Source organism: Spermophilus citellus, assembly GCF_964194105.1.
Source record: "Spermophilus citellus genome assembly, chromosome: 4".
Taxonomy (NCBI): Eukaryota; Metazoa; Chordata; class Mammalia; order Rodentia; family Sciuridae; genus Spermophilus; species Spermophilus citellus.
In genome coordinates, this window is record NC_138185.1 from 43,098,886 (window position 1) to 43,121,379 (window position 22,494).

General features: G+C 45.5%; 1 long non-coding RNA gene across 1 annotated transcript; it reads left to right on the forward strand.

Annotated features, from left to right (window-relative positions):
* Window positions 1-1,299: 1,299 nt before the first annotated feature.
* On the forward strand, window positions 1,300-22,303 carry LOC308646844. The gene is made up of 5 exons (XR_014021498.1): window positions 1,300-1,452; window positions 9,554-9,624; window positions 13,822-13,884; window positions 14,683-14,772; window positions 20,240-22,303. It is a non-coding gene; the product is annotated as an uncharacterized lncRNA (long non-coding RNA).
* Window positions 22,304-22,494: the final 191 nt, after the last annotated feature.

Below are 22,494 nucleotides of genomic sequence, written 5' to 3' on the forward strand. Positions count from 1 at the left end.
CTTTGGCCTTAACTCCGCTGTTCGTGCTCCCGTGACCATAACGGAGCTCGACCCACAGACTTTCTTTTTAGAAAGAAAGAAAAAAAAATGTCAAGCATATTTTCCGAGGTTTAATTTCCTTCCAATGTCCTGAAGAAACCTTCCTAAAAGCTCACACAGCCTCAATCCCAGTCTCTAGTAATAACATCAAAGACTTTGAAATTGAGACCCAGAGTGACTTAGCTAAAGTAAATAAAACCCAGGGGAGGAGGAAAATTAAAAAGAGAATATTTCTCTGAGGAGCAAAATTTCCACCAAAAAGGTGAAAGAAGGAAAGTGGCTAGAGAATTGGGGGGGGATATTGCTGGGGTGGGGGGATTCCAAGAGCTTAAAATTCAAGAAAAGAAAGGAAATACATTAACTTTGCCAGATTTAGCAAATAAAAATACAGGATGCCTAATTCAATTTGAATTTCAGACAAATAATGAATAAGTTTTATTGTGCCCTATGCAATATTGCTGTTATAACTTATATTAAATCAAGCATGGGATAAAATATTACCCACTGCCTGTCTGAAATTCAAATTGAACTGGGCATTCTGAATTTTATCTGAAAACACTAAAACATAACAGATTAAAATTGCTCTTCACTCGTTAGAACACCCTTAATAGATGTCTTTGAATTAAACTGGGTGACTCTGTGCTTCCCTGTGTCTCTAGTCTTACCTGGGTGTCCCTGGCCCAAGTAGGGGTCTCTGGCAGTTTTGTATTTGTAGTTCAAGTGGAAATGTCCAGAGAAGATGAGGAAAAGGCCAATGAAAAGCGGAGGAGTCAGAGAAAAGGAGGGGTCCATGCGGGGGAAATGAGGGGTGACTGCAACCCTCTGCCTGCTGTCCTGTGCAATCGAGCCACAGGAAGGGACCCTGAGGGCAGAGCTGTGGGGTCTGAGAGAAGCTCCAGCCCTGGTGCACCGCGAAGAGCTTGCCTTTCCTTAGGTGAGCTAACGATTTGGGGGATGGTCTGCAGAAATCGGGGGAGCTGTAGCGTTCCAGCCCTGGAGCGATGCAAAGGGGGCCTTGACGTTTAACCTGCCCACCCCCCACTCAGGGACACCATTTCCCCACCTCCTCACCTCCCTCTGCCCTACATTTTTCTCCCTGTGCCATCTCTACCCACCCTTTTCTTTCCCCACCTCCTGTCCCTCCAAATAAGGAAGTCCAGGCAGTGGAGTGGTCAGGCGAGGATGCAGGATCTGGTCCCCGCCCCCAGGCTGAATCCAGCTGCCAGCAAGGCAGCTGGAGGAGGGAGGGGGCGCGCGGCGAGAGCCGCAGGGCTGCAGGGCTGCGCGGCGCTGGGGCAGGCGTGTGCAGCTCGCTGGCCGCAGATAACCCCGTGCTGGATCCAAAGGACTCAGAGCAGCCGCCAGCCCCAGGGCCTTCGCGGCACCTCGCATTACAGCCACGTCAAGGTCAAGGTGAGAACAGGGTTTGCAAGGTTGCCAGGAACGGTTCGCTTCTTTGCTGCTGGTGGCTCTGGAAGGCGGAAGATGACGTGGCAGGGTAAGGAAGTGCCACATCCTCGGACCCAATCGGTCCACTCCCAGGAACTGACCCAAAGAAAATAATCCAGCCCCCAAAAAGAGATGCCAGGAAATATTCACAGCAATATAAGGGAAATGGTTTGACAAACCTTGGTACATCAGTGTTATGGAATGTTCTTTTATTTCATCTAGCTTTTAAGGAACCACTTGGTGTCAGGCACCCTGCCAGTTCTTAGGGACATACACATAAAAAAAAAAAAAAAAAAGTATAATCAGGTCTCTCCTCTAGAGGTTCACATGCAAAATGAGGGAGGTTAAAAGCATATACTCCAGAGCAAGGTTGTGATGGGTTTGAACACCTGTCTCCTCATTAAGGCAATTGCTATTGAAGTTGCCAGCTATCATTGTGTCTATTGCTATTATTGTAGGAATGTGACAGGTGCCAAGATAGAAGGATAGGATATATAAGCTATTAGGAGTACACAGAGGAGGGTGTGCTATTGCCACAACAGAAGCACTTATAAGCTTGAAAGTACAGGGGATGGTATAATCAATGATGTCTGGGGATGCCACTAAAGGTCCCCAGAGGTGATACTGGACTGTGTTTTGAAGGATGTGCAGAAGTTTTCTGGGTGGATAAGAAATGGAAAGACATGACAGATGGAAGCAAGCATATAGGAAGAGGGAAGGGGCAGGGTGAATTCCAAGAGCTACTTCTAAATGTCTTCTGAGGAAGAAACAGATAACTGGCCCGAAAACTGCTCTCAGTTGCATGTGTGCCAAACTGGGCCCCTCCCCTGGGGCTCCCTAGCCTGTGGCTCTGCACTTCTGAGACCCTGCCAGGCTTGACTCTCCATTATGGCCAGGTCCCCATCTTTTGAGTGATGATCTCAATCCTTGGATGCTTTCAGGCCACCATCGAAAGGAAAAATTCTGAGTTGCTAATTTTAGCCCCTTTGCAAATTTGCCCACCTTTCCTATCAACATTTGAGCTCTTCATATCAAGAGATACTGGGAAGAAACAAGGGTGAGCCATTTTTATATCCACTGACCCAAAGTCAAGTAAAAAGAACCAGAGTCCTTAGAAGAAGGGGCTGTGGTGGTGATATTAATCATAATAGTCAACAAAGGCAAAAGCTTAATCTTTCCATCATGTACTATGTATATACCATCTCTACCAATTAGCCATTATTATCCCCTGGTTTTAGATTATGCACCTGAGTTATTTTCTTTTTGTGTTACAATGCTGGGGATGGAACCCAGAACCTTGCACGTGTTAGGAAAGTGCTCCTACCCCTGAGCTACATTCCCAGCCCAACTGCAGCTGAGTTGAGTGGATGGCTCCAGACCACCCAGCTACTGATGGTGAATCTGAGATTCAAACTCAGAGCTGCCTCCTTCCAGGTCCTTTCCCTTACTCCTGGGCCATGCAACTAAAAAGGCAAAATGAACCCAGATAGAGCTTAGAAAGAAAGAAGGAAGAAGGCAGGATTCATGATCTCTTCACTTGAGGGAGAGAGGAGTTGGCTGGTGAAATCCTTACAAGCTCATAAGGAGCCACAGCTGTGGACCACAGCACCACACGATGATTATCCCCTATGCACCAGATACTGCCACACAGATCATTTCTATCAGCTAGGGCCCTAGCTCAAGATCAAAACCACAGTAGGCCTTTCAACCCAGGGAATTTAATACAGGGAATTTGTTTTGCAGGTTTGAATTGCTGAGGTGTCATGCTGAGAATGTTAAGGTGACCTAGAGTTCAGTAACAGCAGGCAGTCATCACTACCATCACCAGGACCAGGACAAGAAGGGACAACGGGAGAAAGGAGGGGTTACCAGAGCCCATGATTCTAGAGCCACTAGCAGAGCTGTTACCACAGCAAAGATGCAGCCATGTCTGAGACACCCCTGAAGCAGAGAGCGATGGAGAGAGACACCTGACTTCTCTTGGCCTCCCACCCTCCAGCCTTCCATTCATTTGACCAAACCTATCCAGAAGTCTAAGAGGAAAGAATTTTGGAAATATCTCTCTCTGCTAGGAAGCAGAAAGTGGAAAGGGGGAAACAAGGATCTGAGAGCAAATAGAAAAAGGACAGGCACAATTTTAAACCCTGAAAAATGTCCTTCAATTGTTATTTTTATTCTATTGTAGAGAGAGGAAAACTGAGGATTGGGGAGGGTTAGAGACTAACCAAGATGAAGCAGTTTTCAAGTTAGTGAACACCTCACTTACACCCAGGTCATGTGACCGTCTCTACAGCTCAGGCCTACCTGTCCACCTGGGGTAACTTATTAACCATGAAGAATTCAACAAGGACAATAACAAAGTGGCACAGGACCCTTGAGGGTTCCAAAGACTTGACTATGGGGGCCAGAGAGCAAGAGGCTTGGGATAAGATGGTGTTTGTGTTTCCTTCTCCTCTGGCCCTAAGTCATGGCCATAGCTTGGAGAATTTATTAAGCTTTGGCCAGGACTGTTGGTTTAGCAACCAAGGACAATTTTTATTTGTGTGTGAGTTTGTATGTGTGTGTGTGTGTGTGCACATACGCTTCTAGGTTTGCTAGTTTGTTTTACAAAGGGCATACACTGCTCTGCTCCTGAAAGGACAGATCATCTTTAGGCAGCACTAAACTCGTAGCAGTCCCTAAAGGAAGGTGCTGGCAGGAAGAAAAAAGATGGTGAAAGGAGAGAGGACTGGCCAGCACAGATGGCTTATGATGGTGCAGCCACTTTCTCCTATGGTGGGAGACAAAACTAGGTCCAATACAATGCCATAGTCTGAGTTGTTCTTCACAAACACACTCAAACATATGTAGCATAAATGTACATATATGTACACAAATATCACATTAAAATATGCACACATGCATACACACATGCTCTCACAGCAGGCCCAGTCACAGTGCACGTAATACATATTTGATCACACGTACACACATAAAATATACCTTTAAACACCTTCAAATGCACATACATATCCACACATGGCACCACACATGTACACATCACATAGGTCTACAAATACAACCATTATGCACATTGTATAGACAGGATTACTCTATTTTGCTTTTAAAAATGGGACTTGGGAGCTGGGAGTGTGGCTCAGTGGTAGAGCACTTGCCTAAGCATACACAGGCCCTGTGTTTGATCCCCAGCTCTGTGTAAACAAACGAATTTCCCATATTTTTCCTAGCACAATCATCTTACAAGGGTTTCACTGGCCTGCTCTGAGCAGTAGGGATGCCTCCCAAGAGCAGAGATGTCATCATGTTTTGGCCCCAGAACAGGCACCCATCTCAGGAGTGGGTCCAGAGAGCACTTCCCTCACTAACCATGGGTGGAAGGCCCTGCCTGTCCTCTGGAGCACTGAGCAGCCCATCAGCACCTGGCAGCTCAGCAGCTAGAAGGGCCTCTCAGAAGCCCCCTCTGAATCCACAGCCTGTCACATAGCCCCTAAGGTGTGACACAGTTTACAGAGTTCCCGGAGGAAGCCTGTGAAGACAGACCCAGCTGGGTTCACAGAGAGGCTCTTGGAGTCAGAATGCTTGGGCCAGGTCCTTGTTCCTCTCTGCACCTGGTTTCCTCCTCTGTAATGGCAGGGGTGGGGTGGCTCTCAGCTCTGCTCAGGGCCTCATAACTGGTGCTGCAGATGGAGCCTTCTGACCTTAACAGGTAACTGGAGAAAAATCTGATTTGGAGGATGACATATTCCCAAAGTCCTTAGCCACCATTATTTATTGCCATGGCTCTCCCAGTCACTGCCACTATTAATAAATTCATAGCTTGCTCTTTCAGAGAGCCCAAATCGCCCAAGAAAAAGCCTGGAGGGAAGGGGATGCCTCACACACATGTACAGTCACCACACCATCCCCCACAGGTTAGCCACAGCCCAGTGGTTTACCAAAAACATCTGCTCCGAGTTTCTATATTGAGCTGCAGAAGGCCCAGGAAGGGAGAGGGACAGCAAGGAGTGGAGGGCCTCCAGGGTGGTCTCGAACAGGAAGTGGGTGGCAGGAGCAGTGCCTGCAGGTGCAGGGATAGGGTCACATGAATGGAGTGGGCAAGTGACAGGCCTGTGGCTTTGGAGCACCCAAGAGGGGGGCCTGCTCAGGAAGGGTGGGCTGAGGTGTCTCCTTCTGCAGTTAAGTAACCTTCCAAAAGGGATCCCCCAGAAGATGACCTTAGAGAAAGACCTTTTCAGCTACAGAATGGGTGGGGACAGGAAATCAGTTTGGAATAACTCAATTTGTCATTCCTTGGATAAAGGGAATGAATTCTCAATAGTCCAATAAATAAGGAATGGGCCCATTAAGAAATTAAGTAGCTCTGATGTCCCCAGAGAAGCAGGTCTGCACTAATACCAGGCAGCCCATCATAGTACTGCCCTAGTGGGAGACTTCAGGCCCTACAGAGCTTCCCTCTGGCTCTTATGGGAAGGCTATAAGGAATTGATGAAGCCAAGACAACATGCCCAGTTAGATGATCCCATAACCTCTTCTAGAAGGTACCAAGCAGGTCCCTGTAGGTAGCATTGCTAGGGTGGCCAAGGGGCTGCTGTCTGTAAGAGATGGAGCAGGTTTGCCATATGTTCATGCTCAGTGTGGGAGGGAAGGAAAGGGCAAAGGAGATGCCTCCCATCTAAGCCACCCAGTGATCTCTCTTTAGATTGGCCATTGTATCAAGGGAAGCCAGGTAAAGTAAACCTACGCTACATCTAGTAAACAGAGGGGCTTAGTAATTGGTAAGATAGGGAAAAAGGATTGAGGGCAGGCAACTAGCAACCTTTCTCTGCCTCATTTTTTCACTAAGTGCAGCAGAGTGAAGAGGGTAGCCCTATCCCAAAAAAGTCTCTGAAAACCCAGAATCACTATAGGATCTGAGCCCTATGTCCAGCAATCAAACTTTGAACTTGACCAACCAGGTATTATTACTCAGCTACCTACACACCCTGTCCTCAGTTGGCCACTGAGGTTAGACCCAGCTGGACTGGACCACGTCCCAGTGGGGAGGTCCCCACTGGCACTGGGGACTGCTGGACATAGACTATGTTATGAATCAGAAATTCATCAGAAACAAACGTGGAATTCTCTCACTTCTGCTATCATCTACATTTGGATTAGGCCGGCTACTACTGTATAATAAACTATCCTAAAACTTAGTGGTTTAAAATAACAACAGTTTACTATTACCCCCCACATCTGTGAGTGATCTGAATGGTTCTGTTGATCTGGGCTGGGCTCAGCTCTCCTCAGCTGGACTCTCCCCATGCATCTAGAGGCAGCTACCAGCTTGGCTAGGACTAGCTGGTCCAGGGTCGTCTGGGCTGGGATGGCTCCTTGTCGATTTGTATTCTCATCCCATCAGTCTAGTCCAGACTTGCCCATGTCCCAGCTGGGCAGGTTTCCAAGGGAGCACAAGGAAACATGCTGGGCCTCTTGAGGCACAGGCTTGATTCTACCACATTCTACTAATCAAGTCACAGACTGGTGTGGATTCAAGAGGTGAGGAAATAGACTCCATTTCTTGATGGGAGAAGCAGCAGTCATAATATAAAGGAGTAGGATATGCAGAAGGGAATAAATATGGCCATTTTTGCTAGCAATTAACCACAGGAAGCATTTGCCCTCTAGGACAGATTCAACTTGGAAGCTACCCTGGAAAAAGTTCCATGAAAATTCTTCTGCAAAGTCATGGCCATGTGGAAGTTACATGGCAAGAACACTCCCATACATACATCCCTCAGAATATGAAGGGGATTAGTTCCAGGACACCCCACACATTCCAAAATCCTTATATAAAATGGTACAGTATTTGCATATAAACTACACATACCTTCCCATCTACTTTAAACCATTTCTAGATGACTTACAACACTTAATACAATGCAAATGCTACATAAAAAGTTGTCATGGTTTATGGAACAATGACAAGAAAAAAAATCTGTGCATGTTCAGTACAGATGTAAGTTTCATTTTCAGTCCACAGATGTGCAACCCGTGGATACAGTTGACTGTACATTTAGATGTCTGACCGTGGTAGATGCAGCAGTCAGGACCCCATCAGAAAAACAAACCCAGGTCAAGGAGTTCAGCAATTAATTAATACAGTAAACTAGTGACAAAGACGATGGAAGAGCTGAAAACCTAAACAGGAAGACTTAGCGAACCAAGAAACTGCTACTTCCCTAAGACTGGAGGGACAAAAGAAAGGAAGGTGCGTTAAGAAGCTAGAACCAGGGAGGAGTCAGGGCGCCTGGACTGCGGAGACATCACCTGAAGCTGACCTGGCTGGAGAAGTACCCTGGCTTTTCCCTCCCTCCCAGCGCCCATCTCCTGCCAGTGCCTACCATTGGCTGAACCAACCAGGAAGCCGGAGTGCAAGGGAGCCTGGGAAATGTAGTCTGCAGAGCTCAGCCCCTGTAACCCAGCAGAGTGAGAGGGAGAGATCCAGGGGAACAGGAAATGACAGGCACTGGCCTCGGCTGGGCAGTGGGAATGAGAAGGTGTTCCACGCCTGCCTAAAGGCTGGAGATTGCCTCAGCTGACGTCTTTAAGTATTTGATCCATATAGCAATAGAGGGGTGAGAAGCAAGGGGAGAAGTCTCTGCCACCCTGTTCCCAGAAGGAGAGGAGGGCAGGAGAGCTGACTATAGGTGAGAAAATGACTTGTGATCTGGATAGCATGGATGGCTAGATTCCCAACACTTGACCTTCCCAGAACAGCGGTTCTCAAGTGTCCCTGCCGCTGAAGCTGAGAAATAAACTTCTCATTAGCCTGGGTGAACATCGAACATTGTGGGGAAATTACAATAGCAGCAGCTACTGTTGGATAAACATCTACTGGTTTAGGCACCAAACTTCGAGGTTTAGGTGGATTTTCATTTTATACTTTTAAAAACCCTCTGAGATAAGCACCAAAGGCATTCCAATAAGACTCAGAAAAAAATTACTATAGGAAAAAAGAAGTGAGCCCCAGGTGTCCACATATAACTGAATGTTATATGAATACAAAATCCTGAAACTGAAAAATGAAAACATCCTAAAAGGTCTGAGGTGTAGTGCGGCTGCTTGGAGCCAAATGAGACCTTTGGACCAACATAATTTGTTATAAGTAGATTTTAAAAAAAACAGACTTCTGTATGTGTTCCATGTAATGCATTATATGGCATCATTATCTGCGTTTTCAATCAATATTTATAAGAATTCAACATTGTAAAATTTTCACATGACATTATGTTTTAGAGGAAGAAATGTAAGATCAGAGAGGTGAAGAATCTGCCCAGGATCACACAGCTTGTCGATAATATATACCAAAGTGATGGAATGACTAATATTGGATATGTATGTTCCAATGGTGTCCTAAGATCAAATGCCTTTGGGAGTCATTAGAGTGTGATGTCACCACTTCATGTCACACAATGGGTGCATTGTGATAGATCCAAGTCAGTACACATACACACCTCCAGTGATAAAGAGTTCACAGATTAATGTTAGAAGCCTGTCTGGCTGTCTTTGGCTTTCCCCCTTTAAACTAGTAAAAATACCATATCATGAAGGGATTGTGGAGCTCTCTAGTCCAGCCCCATACCATATGTAGTCCCAGAGGGTGGGGGACTTGGGTGACCTGACCAAGGTCACATAGCTGGATAAAAGGAAACCACACAACACCCCAGGTGCAGCAGCAAATCTGTGTCTGCTTCCTCTCTGCTTCTCTAGAATGCCTCTTTGCCACTACAGAGTTTCAAGAGTTCAAGCCTCATCGGCAGAAGAGGTTGGGTTTGGTTTTTCTCAAGGTCCTTAACAGGTTACAGGCAAGATTTTACTCTGGAACTGAAAGTAGAAATTTATTTCGTTTGGTAGAAGACATAGTTGTCTCACCCCAATAAATTAGGATCTTCTTGTCCCACCAAAAAAATAAAATAATTATTTTAAAGGGCGTGAAAGAAGAACAAAGAAAAAACAGGCATGTGAGTTTTCTGATCCTGGATGGACATTTTCCAGAAAAGGTAACTAAATCTTCATTGATCCATAGGAAGAAGGAAGCTCTCAGCCCCGTGATGTCGTGGCACAAAGTCAGAGGCCAGGAGAGCTCAACTCACTCAGGTGTGCAGCCAGACTCCTTGTCTCTTGATCAACTCTCCCATCAGTGTGTCAATAAAGTCGCTCTTCTGGGTTCCTAGAGGCTATGTGTAGGGCTGGTAAGACTCTACCATAACTCATATACTTGGACAGGACAGGGGTGATAATGGGGACCTCTGGCATCCTGGTCATAGTTGAGGGGCAACAGGGAGCAAGGGGCAATCTCATCCAGAAATGGACAATGGATAATCCAGACAAATATAAAGCTCTTTTAGGGTGCAATCATGGTATATCAGTTAGCTTCTGCAGTGGCATAACAAACCACTCCAAAATTTAGAGGCTAGATTTATTTAACTCTTTATTTAGCTCATGATTCCTCGCATTAGCAATTTGAGTTGGGCTCAGCTGGGTGAGGCTTTTGGTCCTGGCAAGATCACTCCCAGATCTTTGGCCCGCTGCTGAATTTGCTGGGTCTGGCTGATCTAGGGTGGCTCATCTTAGGTGGTGTGCCTCTGCTCCATGTGGTCTCTCGTTCTTAGCAGGACAGCCTGGCCTCTACGCCTTGTAGTTGGTAGGATCCCAAAACAAGCAGAAGTCACTGCCATCATATTCCAATGGCTAAAACACATCATAAGGTCAGTCCTGACTGAAGGACTGGAAATAATCCCCAGCTCTTGATGGGAGAGACTTCAAAGTCATATTGCTAAGAAGCATTAATATTAGAGAGGAGAGAAGGATGGTCACCAGGTTTGCAAGTGATCTTCCCTGAGATCCATTCTAACTCTTCTAGGAACAAAGTAAGAGCTTCAGAAAAAGAAAAGAAAAAAAAAAAAAAGAATAGTCCATCCAAGTAAGGTTTTGTGGCAGTAGCTTGCTGCATACCTACTATGCTCAAACCTTAAGCAGCCACAGTGGGTAGACCCATAAGCAGTGGCAAGCCAGAGCCTCCTAGCATTGCCTCATGAGAGCCAGCTGATAGATATTCAGCAATTTCATGAGTTGGTTGCTAAACCATCATAGCTTGAAAGTGATCACGGTGGGAATATTTACACCCTGGGGCTGGGCAAGCACTGCAAAACAGGTGCTTCTTCTCCCAGAGAGCTGGTTACCAGCACCCCACTGCCTGTAGGCCAGACAAACACTACCTTCTCCAATCTAGTAAGACAAACAGGCAGACAAGAACGATTGCAAAGCAGCAATCAGACAAGATAACTTCAATATATGAAGTAAACTGAGAGCCTGAAAATTTTGAAGGCAAAAGAATTCATAGTTCCCAGGAGGTAGAAATTAGGGATGGCATCAAGGAGAAGGGGGGTCTTTGTAGCTGGGCTTTGAAGGAAAAATAAGGATTGCCATGACCAGAGAGAGGTACAGCTAACGCTGGAGGGAACAGCACAGAGTCAGAGGCACCTTCTGAGAGCAGCAGCCAGCCTGGCAGGAGCGGCTGTGACTGCAGGTGTTTTGTTTAGTATCAGTTTGACTTTAAATGACAGAAAACCCCCAATAACAGTGACTTAAAAGAGTCAGCTTGGTTGTTTTTTTTTTTTTTTTTTTGGAGGGAGGGGTGGGTGTTTGATTGATTTTTATCCAGGGCCCTGCATCCATGTGCTAATCAGGCCCAATCCTGCTTGGCTTTGAGATCAGGCACACACAAGGTGGTGTGGCCATGACAGTAAGTCCAGCTTCATCCTCTCCCGTCGAGAAATCCTGGAAAATACCCGGGCTATCACAGGTGTGGTGTCTGCCCTCTACCCTCTACCCAGCCTTCATATCATCCCTTGCTCTAGAATCTCAGAGAACAGGTGCATGATCTTGTCTCCTTCTGGGGTACAGCAGCCCCAAAGTTGACACCTAGCTCCCCAACTCTCTGTGTGAGCTTGAACAAATTGCGTAATCTTTGGGAATCACGGTTTCCCACATAGGAAAATGGAGCAAAGTAACTGTCAGGCTTTAGGGAACGATCCTGTGCAGAATTTGACCCTAGATAGGCAATCAGGGGAAATGGGTGATGGGGTAGTGTGTATGTGTGTGTGTGTGTGTGTGTGTGTGCACGCACACACACACACACACACAAGGTGAGCACCTGCTTCACATGGGAGGTGAAAGAGATTCTTTCCAAGCCCTGGCCAAAGCTCCTCTCAGCCTCCATTTGTCTGCTCTGAGAAGCAAGGCCTCTCTTTCCCAGGCTTCAGTGGACAGGACAGCTTTGGTGGAAAGGGGGCCCAGGGAGCCTAATCCTTGTGGAATTTGATTCTGCGTGGGCAGCTGTGACCACTGGACCTTGACCACTTCAGACCAACTTTGCTGATGTAGCCACGTCAAACACAGAGTCCGTGGAGGTGACTGTCCCAGCTCCCAGCCTGCCCCCCCCTCACCCACAGCTCACACCCACAGCTGGGACGAGGCAGTCACACCTGCCTGGAAAGGGCCTCTTTGGGAAGTGATGCCCATCCGTCCAGAATCAAGGGGCAGTGCTGCTGCAGCTGGGGAAGGGGTGAGGACAGGAAGTTCACTGGGTCAGAGTTCCAAGCAAATATTTAGCAGATCAATGTTCAAGGTTGACCTTGAGTGTTCATCCCTGGGTCATCAGGAAGTGGCTTCCTGCCACTCTCACCCGCATCTTCCCTCCCTGCAGCCATCAGGGACAGGACTTTCCTGGCTGAGGTCAGGGGCCCATTCATCCTACTAGCCCCTGGCCTAGAGCTGCCTGGCTTGCCCTCTAACCCTGGGTAGTCCTAGGACACAAGATTTTTCCCCAGAGAAAGCATCAAGAAGAAGCCAGGCCAGGCACAGTGGTGCACACCTGTAATCCCAGCAGTTCAGGAGGCCAAAGCAGGAGGATCGTGAGTTCAAAGCCAGCCTCAGCAACTTATCGAGGCCCTAAACAACTTAGTGAGACCCTCTCTCTAAATACAATCTAAAAAAGGGCTGGGGATGTGACTCGGTGATTAAGTGCCCCTGAGTTCAATCCCCAGTGCCAAAAAAAGAAAAAGAAGCAGCAGTCAGCCTCCATGTAGGGGATTTCTGGCTTTGTGAATTTCCCTCCCGGTGAAAGACTACCTCCTTGGTTGTCTCCTCTCAACCACGCTAGGCACACATCTCTGTCCCCCATCCATGCTGAAGACATCTCTTTCCCAGGTTCCTGTGTCAGAGAGCCTTAGAGGGAAGTGGGGGGTTGGACCCTAGCGCCACTGTGTCTAGAGAGGGAACTTCCCCTTCTGAGAAAGCAGCCACTGTTGCCCAGAGCCGAGAGCGAAACAGCACCTCTCTGAGCACTTTGTTCCACTTGCCGGAGGGCTAAAAATACACTGGCACTGCCAAACGCCATCCTCTAGAGCCCAGGGGAGCTGGCAGAGTAGAATAGTTATCCTAGCACCTGGCACTATTAAAAGGAGCAGGCAGAATTATCCAGGCTTCTAGGTGCCTCCTGCACACTGTGTCCCCAAAGACACTGCATTTTGTCTGTCCTTCTTGCAGTGAGCTGGGCTTCCCTGCACCCTGGCCCACCCTGCTTCCTCTCTCTTTCCCCAGACTGGACCCCATTCACCCCTAGTGGGAGCCTGGGGCGTCTGTGTAAATGTGCATTTACAGATGTCAAATGGCAGCTCTGCTGCAAAACGCAGCGGGAGCTTCCAATTCCTCCAGCAAAGCCACAATTAGCAGCAGGCTAAAAACGAACATCCCCGTAGTGGGCCATAACCCAGTGGCTTACATTCAACAAACTGGCATCCACACCCTGTTTCGATCAGTCTTTCCAGGACCCCAAGCCTCTTTGAGAGTTTGTTGGAAACTATGCTCCCAGAAAAAAAAAATGTTCCTGAGCCACATTCACCCAGCAATTTTAAGGAATTTGTGGATACCAGCAACCCCACCAAAGACAACACACCACACTCTGGAAATCAGGCACTGAACTAGATCCTGAGATGGAAAGATGAATAAGGAAGGAACTAGGATTGGGGGTGCAGCTCAGTGGTAGAGCACTTGTGTAGCATGCATGAGGCCCTGAGTTCCATCCTCAGCACCCCAAATATAAATATGCATATGAGAGAGACTGATGCAAATAACACCATGAGTGGAGGAGAGGGGAGGACCATGGATTAGGGGTTGGGAGGGTGGTTATATGGCATATAGGGAAAAGGGGACATTTTGATGGGGTTTTAAAGGAGAAACAGAGAAAAGGTAAGATTGGAGACCTTGTGTACATAGAATTTGTGTTCACAGCAGGGCATGAAGAAGAAAACTCATTCAGAAGCAGGGGCAGTCTGACGACTGAGGATATGAAGGGTGAGTGTATGAGTTTCTTCTCGGTGTGTAACAACCCAACACAAATGCAGAGGCTGAAAATAACACATACGCATTATTTCAGCTTTGGTGGGTCAGGGCCTGGGCGTGACTGGCTGGGTTCCCTGCTCAGGGACTCTCCAGGTTGCACAAGGTGTCAGCTGGGGTTATGATTTTGTCTGAGGCTTGACAAGGAAGAATCTTCTTCCAAGTTCATTCAGATTTTTCCCAGGATTCATTTCCTCACCCCAGCTATTGGCTAGAGGCTGCCTTCAGCTCCTAGGACCCTCTGTGGCTCCCCTCCATGCCCTCTCCATAGGCAATTTACAACATGGCTGTTTTTTTCAAGGGTGGCAGAATCTTGATAAAGTCGGATAAGACAGAATTTTATACAGAGAAGGTGGGAATGCCATATTCTTGCTTCTTGCTGGAAGCAAGCCACCGAATTTACCCTCTCTTAAGAGGAAGGGGTCATTCGGAGGTAATACCAACATCATGGTGCCATCTTGGAATTCTGTCCACCCCAGCAAATTCTGTCCCAGGTTTAGCTGAGAAAAGGGTTGGAGACAGTTGTGACTGCCCTTGTATTATGTATAGTTGGGAGTTTGAACAGTATCCTATTGAAAACAGGAAACACTGAAAGGGAATGGAGAAGGAATGATGAGAGTGGGGGCAAAAAGCCAATGGGAAGGAAGTGCCAGGGTTCAGGGGAGAAACAGTGATGGGCTGTGGCCATGGGATGCAGAAGAAAGGCCCAATATCTGCCTGGCTGACCTGTGTTTCCTTTTGGTCTCTACTCAGGTGTCACCTGATCAGCAGCTCTGGAGGCTGAGACAGAAGAATCTTGAGTTCAAAGCCAACCTCAGCAAAAGCGAGGCACTAAGCAACTCAGTGAGACCCTGTCTATAAATAAAATAGAAAATAGGACTGGGTATGTGGCTCATAGGTGGAGTGCCCCTGAGTTCAATCTTCAGTACCAAAAAAAAAAAAAAAAAAAATATATATATATATATATATATATATATATATATATAGGAGAGCCCAGCACAGTGGCACATGCCTGTAACCTCATTGACTCAGGAGGCTAAGGCAGGAGGATTGCAAGTTTCAGGCCAGCCTCAGCAATTTAGTGAGACCTTGTCTCAAAATAAAAATAAAAAGGGCTAGGAATATGTCTCAATGGTAAAGTGCCTCTGGGTTCAATCCCCAGAACAATCAATCAATCAATCAATCTATATCAATATCAACATATATGTATATATGTGTGTGTGTGTGTGTGTGTAAGCATGTATATTAGAGTACATAGACACACCAAGACCTATCAATACCTATATACAATGTATAAGGATAAGATGAGGGTAACTGGCATCTCCATCATCATGAACATATATCATTTCTTTGTGTTTAGAACATTCAAAATCCTCTCTACTGGCTAATTTGAAATATTCAATTGCCAACCATAGTTATCCTACTGTACTATAGAACATTCAAGTTATTCCCCCTTCCAAGTGCACCCTTGTACCATTAACCATCTTCTCTTCATTCCTCCTCCCCCACACATTTCCCAGGCTCTGATAACCACTACTTTACTCTCTACTTTTTGGAGATCAATTTTTTTGGTTTCCACATATCAATGAGAACACATGGTATTTGTTTTTCTGTGCCTGATTTATTTCACTTGACAAAATGTCATCCAGTTCCTTCTATTTTGCTGCAAATGATGGAATTTTGTTGCTTTTTACAGATGAATAATATTCCACTATGTTTATAGACCACATTTTCTTTATCCATTCATTCGTTGACGGCACCTAGGTTGATTCCACCTCTTGACAGTTGTGAATAGTGCTGCAATAAACACACGAGTGCATAGGTCTCTTCCACATTATGATTTCAATTTTCTTGAATATATACACAGTAGTGAGATGGCTAGATCATATGGGATTTCTATTTCTAGTTTTCAGAGGGTGCTCCATACTCTTTTCCATAGCAGTTATACTAATTTACATTTCCACCAACAGTGTATGAGAATTCCCCTTTCTCTGTATCCTCACCAGCATCTGTAATTTTTTGTCTTTTGTTTTTCTTTCTTTTGTACTGAGGAATGAATCCATGGTGTTTTACCACTGAGCTACTTCCCCAGTCCATTTTTTAAAATATTTTTTAGTTGTCAATGGACCTTTATTTTACTTATTTATATGAAATGCTAAGAATCAAACCCAGTGCCTCACATGTGCTAGGCAAGTGCTGAGCTACAACCCCGGCCCCATAGTCCTTTTTTTATTTTTTTTTATTTTTTTATTTTTTTGAGACAGGGTCTCACCTAAGTTACTGAGGGTCCTACTAAATTGCCCAGGCTGGCCTTGAATTTGCACTCCTGCCTCAGCCTCCCTACTCACTGGGATTCAGGGGCATGCCACCATGCCTGGCACTTTGTTTTGGTTTGGTTTGGTTTTTTTGTCTTTTTGCTAATAGCCATTCTAACTGGGGCAAGGTGATCTCTCATTGTGGTTTGGGTTTACATTTCCCTGATGACTAGCAATGTTGAGAAATTTTTCATATGAGTATTGACCATTCATATATCCTCTTGAGAAATGACTAGTCAGGCCATTCACCCATGTTTAATTGGAGTATTCAGCTTTTTGGTGTTGGGTTGTTGAGTTCCTTATATGTTCTGGAACTTAATCCCTTGTCATATAAATAGTTAGCAAATATCATCTCCCATTCCACAAGTTGTCTCTTTACTCTGTTGACAATTTCCTCTGCTGTAATGACACTTTTGTTTTGTTTTGTTTGTTTTGGGTACCAGGGATTGAACTCAGGGACATTCCACTTCTGAGCCACATCCCCAGCCCTATTTTGTATTTTATTTAGAGACAGGGTCTCACTGAGCTGCTTAGTGCCTCGCTTTTGCTGAGGCTGGCTTTGAACTCTCAATGTTCCTACCTCAGCCTCCTGAGCCACTGGATTACAGGCGTGTGCCACCACAACCAGCTTGTAATGACACTTTTTAATTTGATGTAATCCATTTGTCTATTTTTGCCTCTGTTGCCTATGCTTTTGAGGCCACAGCCAAAAAAATCAGACCAATACCTTGAAGTGTTTTCCCTGCATTTTCTCCTATTAGTTTCATAGTTTGGGGTCATACATTTAAGCTTTTAATTCATTTTGAGTTGATTTTTTGTGTATGGTGAGAGATGGGGATCTATTTTCTTTTCTCTGTTTATGGATATCCAATTTTCCAGACCCATTTATGGGGAAAAAAATTGTCCTTGCCATACACAATGGCACATGCCTGTAATCCTAAGTACTTGGGAGGTAAATGCAAGAGGATCACAAGTTCAAAGCCAGCCTCAGCAAGATCCTATCTCAAAAAAAGTTTAAAAGGGCTGGGGATGTAGCTCAGTAGTAAGTACCCCTGGGTTCAATTCCTAGTACCCACCCCCCCAAAAAAAAGGAAGGAAGGAAATATTCTATTTTTAAAAATATTTTTAGTTGTAGATGGTCACAATACCTTTATTTTGTCTATTTAGTATTTTTATGTGGCATTGGGGATCAAACCCAGTGCTTGATGCATTCTAGGCAAGCACTCTACCACTGAGGCACAATCCCAGCCCTATTATTTCTATAATCTATGTGTTTGATGTCTTCATTGATAATCAGTTGGCTACAGAGGTGTAGATTTATCTCTGGGTTCTCTATTCTGTTCCATTGGTCTATGTGTTCATTTTTATATCTGTACCCTGCTGCTTTGTTTATTATTGCTTTGGAATATGCTCTGAATTCAGATATTGTAATGCCTACTATTTGTTCCTTTTGATACAGGATCACTTTCTCTATTGGGAGTCTTTTGTGGTTCTACATAAATTTTAGGAGGTTTTTTTCCTTTTTTATTTCTGTGAAAAATGCCATTGGTATTTTGATAGGAATTGTAATCAATTGGTAGATTGGTTTGGTTCTGTGACTGATAGAATAGTGCTACTCAGTGATATGGAAGGAACAGGGCATCAGAGAAAGCAGATAACAAGTTGAACTTGGTCAAGTGGATCTGAGATGGATGGTGATCAGGTTATATCATGGGAAAGTGGAAATGTGAGATTCAGAGCTCATGAGATAAGAAAAAAGGTCATGGATTACATAGGGGATAGAGGAAGTCATGGGGTAAATAAGAAGAGACCCAAGGGTGCTCCCTGGAAAAGAAGAAAGAGCCAATGTCAGAAGAAGATGCAGGGGTGTCTGAAAAAGGGCTCCAAGAATGAAGGCAGGTGCTGTTCAGTGCTACTGAGAGCTGAAGAAACAAGATGAGAATTGGAACGCTTTAGAGATTGAAGTTTACTGGTGGCAACAAGAGCAGGGGATTGGAGTTTTCCAGATCCTCAAGATATTGAAAGACGTCAATCACTTTCTCCAACAAGGAATTGTGATTGATGGTAAAGGAGAAAGAAGAGGGTGGTCCTAAGAGTGGGTGCAGGAAGCTAGGCGTGGTGCACACCTGTAATCCCAGCAACTGGGGAGGTTGAGGCAGGAAGAGCACAAGTTCAGGGCCAGCCTCAGCGACTTAACAAGGCTGTAAGCCAACTTAGTGAGACCCTGTCTCAAATTTTAAAAAAGTGCTGGGGATAGTAGCTCAGTGGTAAAACACCCCTGGATTCAGAGATGGACAAAAGTTGCCGGTCTAACAGTATAGACCCAGTAAACTCACCCTCATCCACAGCAGGTACAGTCCAGGACCCCCAGTAGACAGATGCCTGAAATCACAGACAGTACCCACCCTATATAAACTGTGTTTTGTTCTGTTTTGTTTTTGTGGAACCAGAGATGGAACTTTGACTGCTCTACCATGAAGCTACATCCCCAGTCCTTTGTGGGTTTTTTTCTTCCTTTTTTTTTTTTTTTTTTTTTTGGAGATAGTATCTCACTAAGTTACCAAGGCTGGCCTTGAACTTGTGATCCTCCTGCCCGTGCCTCCTGAGTCACTAGGCTTATGGGTATACACTACCACACCTGGCTCTGTTTTTTCTTATACATATATACCGATGATACAATTTAATTTATAAATTAGACATGGTAAGAAATAATTAACAAAAACTAATGATGGAAAAGAACAATTATGATGACATACTATAGTAAAATTGCCTGCATCACAACTCTGGCACATTGGGGCCATTATTAAGTAAAATAAGGATTACTTGAACACAGTGTTGCAATACTGCAATAAGTGATCTGATTACTGAGAGGGCTACTAAGTGACTAATGGGCAGGTGGAATATTTAGCATGGATCCACTGGACAAAAGGATGTTTATCCCACGTGTGACAAAGCAGATGGCATGAGATTTTATTATGCTACTCAGAATGATGCTCAATTTAGAGCTGAGCGTGGTGGTGCATACCTATAATCCCAATGGTTTGGGAGGCCGAGGCAAGAGGATCCCAAGTTCAAAGCCAGGCTCAGCAACTTAGAGAGGCCCTAAGCAATTCAGCAAGACCCTGTCTAAATTAAAAAAAAAAAAAAAATTTAAAGTTGGGGGCTGGGGCTGGAGATGTGGCTCAGTAGTTAAGCACCCCTGGGTTCAATCCCTCATACAAAAAAAAAAAAAAAGAAGAAGAAGGAGAAGGAGAAGGAGAAGAAGAAGAAGGATGCTCAATTTAAAATGTATGACTTGTTTATTTCTGGAATCCATTTACTGTTTTCTTACCAGACTTGACTGTAGGTAGCTGAAAATGCAGAAAGAAAAGCCATAGATAAGGGAGGAATACTGTTCTCTTTCCTGCTTTGTCCCAACCTTTCCACTGGTGGGACAGCAGGGAAGCAGAACAAGAGACTTGGGCAGAGAGCATTTCTGGGTTCTTTGAATGGATTCAGTCTTAATCTTGACCTCGCTGTCAAAAGACGCTTACATGGAATACTCAGCAGTAAGTTCTGGATTGCAGAGGTGGGATCCTGTTTCCCTCCTGTGCTCCAGAATTGAAACCCATTGCAATCTGTGGCAGGTGACATTGTCCAGAACTGCTACAACCGCCCATCCCACTTGCTTTTGTATCATACAACAAGGTACTCCCCACAGAGAGGTGGAATCTGAACCTGGGACCCCCTCAGCTGGTAGAGTCTGCTATAAATGTTGGGTGACTGCAGTCTCATGGTTCGACCTCTCAGACAAGACCAGGAAGTTTTTACAGGTTTCTCTCTTTCAGGGCATGTGCCTTTGAAACCCTGAGACACCATGTAACAAGACTGGTTATCCTAAAGCCACCCTAGAGAGAGGCCCCCAGCCCTAGTCTCAGCAGAGCTCCCAGCTAACACTTCCTGGCCACATACCCTTCCCAAGGTCCTGCCCTCTCAACCCTGTTCTGTATCCACAGGAAAGCAGGCTGTATGCCCCCATGCCCACCCACTCGGGGCCCAGAGGAAGTGATAAACAAGCAGCACCCCCACCCAGCAGAGTCTCCACTGTCAGAAGGCCCTAATGGTGGCTGGCACAGGTCACCCACCCAGCAACCAGCACCTCACCCACCCACTCCAGGAAACGTGGAAAATCCAGAGACCATCCTAGGCCAGCTGTACTCCAGGAAGAAACTGGGCAAGCTGCCCAGAATTACACAAAGTGGACTTTGGGCTGATTGCCCAAGTTGAACTAATGCTCTCACCTTCTTATAAAGGGCACTCTCTGCAGAACCAAGGCCACAGCCTGTCATGAAAGCAGATGTTGACAGAGCAGGACAGATGGGGTACGAGGGTCCCTTGGGGCATGTGAAGCACATCTCTGATACTCACCACCCCATCAGTCCTGGATCAGAGTAAGTGGGGGAAGAGAAAAAGACCCCAACAGGTCGAGTAGTAATGCCACCATCATGAACTGGGAGCAGCCCAGCTGCTTCTGAGGATAGAGCGCTAAGGCACCTGGATTCATCCCTGCTCTCAGGTGGTGGGGATGAGAACGCTTGGGAAGCCCAACGAGGTGGGACTTCCTTAAAGCAAAACAGGAATAAAAATCAGGAAAAAAATTATTTCATATCCAGTATTTGTGTTAGGCTATATGCTACCTAGACGCCCCATCCCACAAGGCATTTAAGGTAGGATCTGATTTACTATTTTTTATTCTCAGTTACTCAGTCTTTCAATAAATATTTATGGAGCACCTTATGCGCTAAACACCACAAGCAAAAAACATATTTTCATAAATACATGTGTGACTATAAGCAAAGGATATCTCTAAAACAGGGGTTCTCCATCAAGCCTCCCTCTTCCCAGGAGACATCTGTCAATGTTTGGAGACATTTCCAGGTGTCACAACTGGGAGGTGCTACTAGTATCTAGTGGGGAGAGGCCAGGGATGCTGCCTTGCACAGGACACCCCGTGACAAAGCATTGCCTGGTCTAAAGAATCATTCATGCTGAGATTGTAAAACTCCGTCCGGAAGGATACTCAAGAAACAGGTCAAGCTAGAGATGCAGCTCAGTGGTAGAGCACTTGCCTAGCATGTGCAAGTCCCTAGGTTAAATCCCAGCCCCCCCCCCACACACACACGATATACATTAACAGTGGTTCCCCATATAGTGGGGTGCCAGAGACCATGATGCACAGGTAGGCGAGATCATGACTTCCCCTGTGTATACTTCTGAACCATTTTGTACTGAATTTCTTACCAAGTGCATGTACTACTAGTATGGCTTCGACTATTTTTAAAAAAAGAAAAAAAAGAATAACTGTTACTTGATTGGGCCATAATTATTGAGTGCCCTTCTCTTGATTGTTAGAGAAAGAAGTTTAAAGGAGAGAAGAAACAGAATCTGTCACTGCACCTGGTGCCTGCAGTCTGTGGACCCGTCTAGCCTTCCTCCAAACCCCACTTTCTCAAACTCAGTCTCTCCCCTGTCATGGACCAGGGCCTTCTTGCTCATGAGGACTGTCTTAGGCATGGTAGGGTATTGAGCAGCATCCCAGAATGTTCTTGGAGACTCCCCTTCTTTATCCACTCCTGAGTCCCTTCGGCCCCCATGAGCCTTCTGGTATGGCTTCGACTAGCATTCTGTGTTTTCTGTACTCATCCTGCCTTTCTGGATAAGTTGTCACTCCCCTTTCCAGGACAGAAGCAGCCTCAGTGAGAACTGGCTTGCTGTGAACACACAGAAGGACACTCACTATAGCAGCTGGGCACAACAGGCCCAGGAAGCGCTCATCAGCACGGTGGCTGTGGTCCCTTCCATAGCCACAGGTAGCAGAGTCAAGTTATTAAACTCTCCACAAGTGAAACTAGCAGGAAAAAAAAATGGCATAAGAATCAAAATCTGCCCACTTCAAGTCCTTGAGGTAAAGTGACAAAGTCAATAAAGTCAGCCAAGGAAGTTGGTATCTGTAAGAATCTGGGTTTTGAAGCCAGGTTGCCTGGATTGATAGCCTTATTCTGCTACTTCCTGCCTGTGTGATCTCAAACAAACTACTTAACCTCTCTGAGCCTGAGGAGCTACAATGATTACAATGATGAATTAGAGATAATAACAGAGACCTCTTCCTAGTATCATTAAATCAGCAGAGATAGTGCATGCGGAGTTCTTAACAAAAAGACCGAAACATTGTAATTATGTGTTACATGATTTCTGTTGTAAATCAATAAAT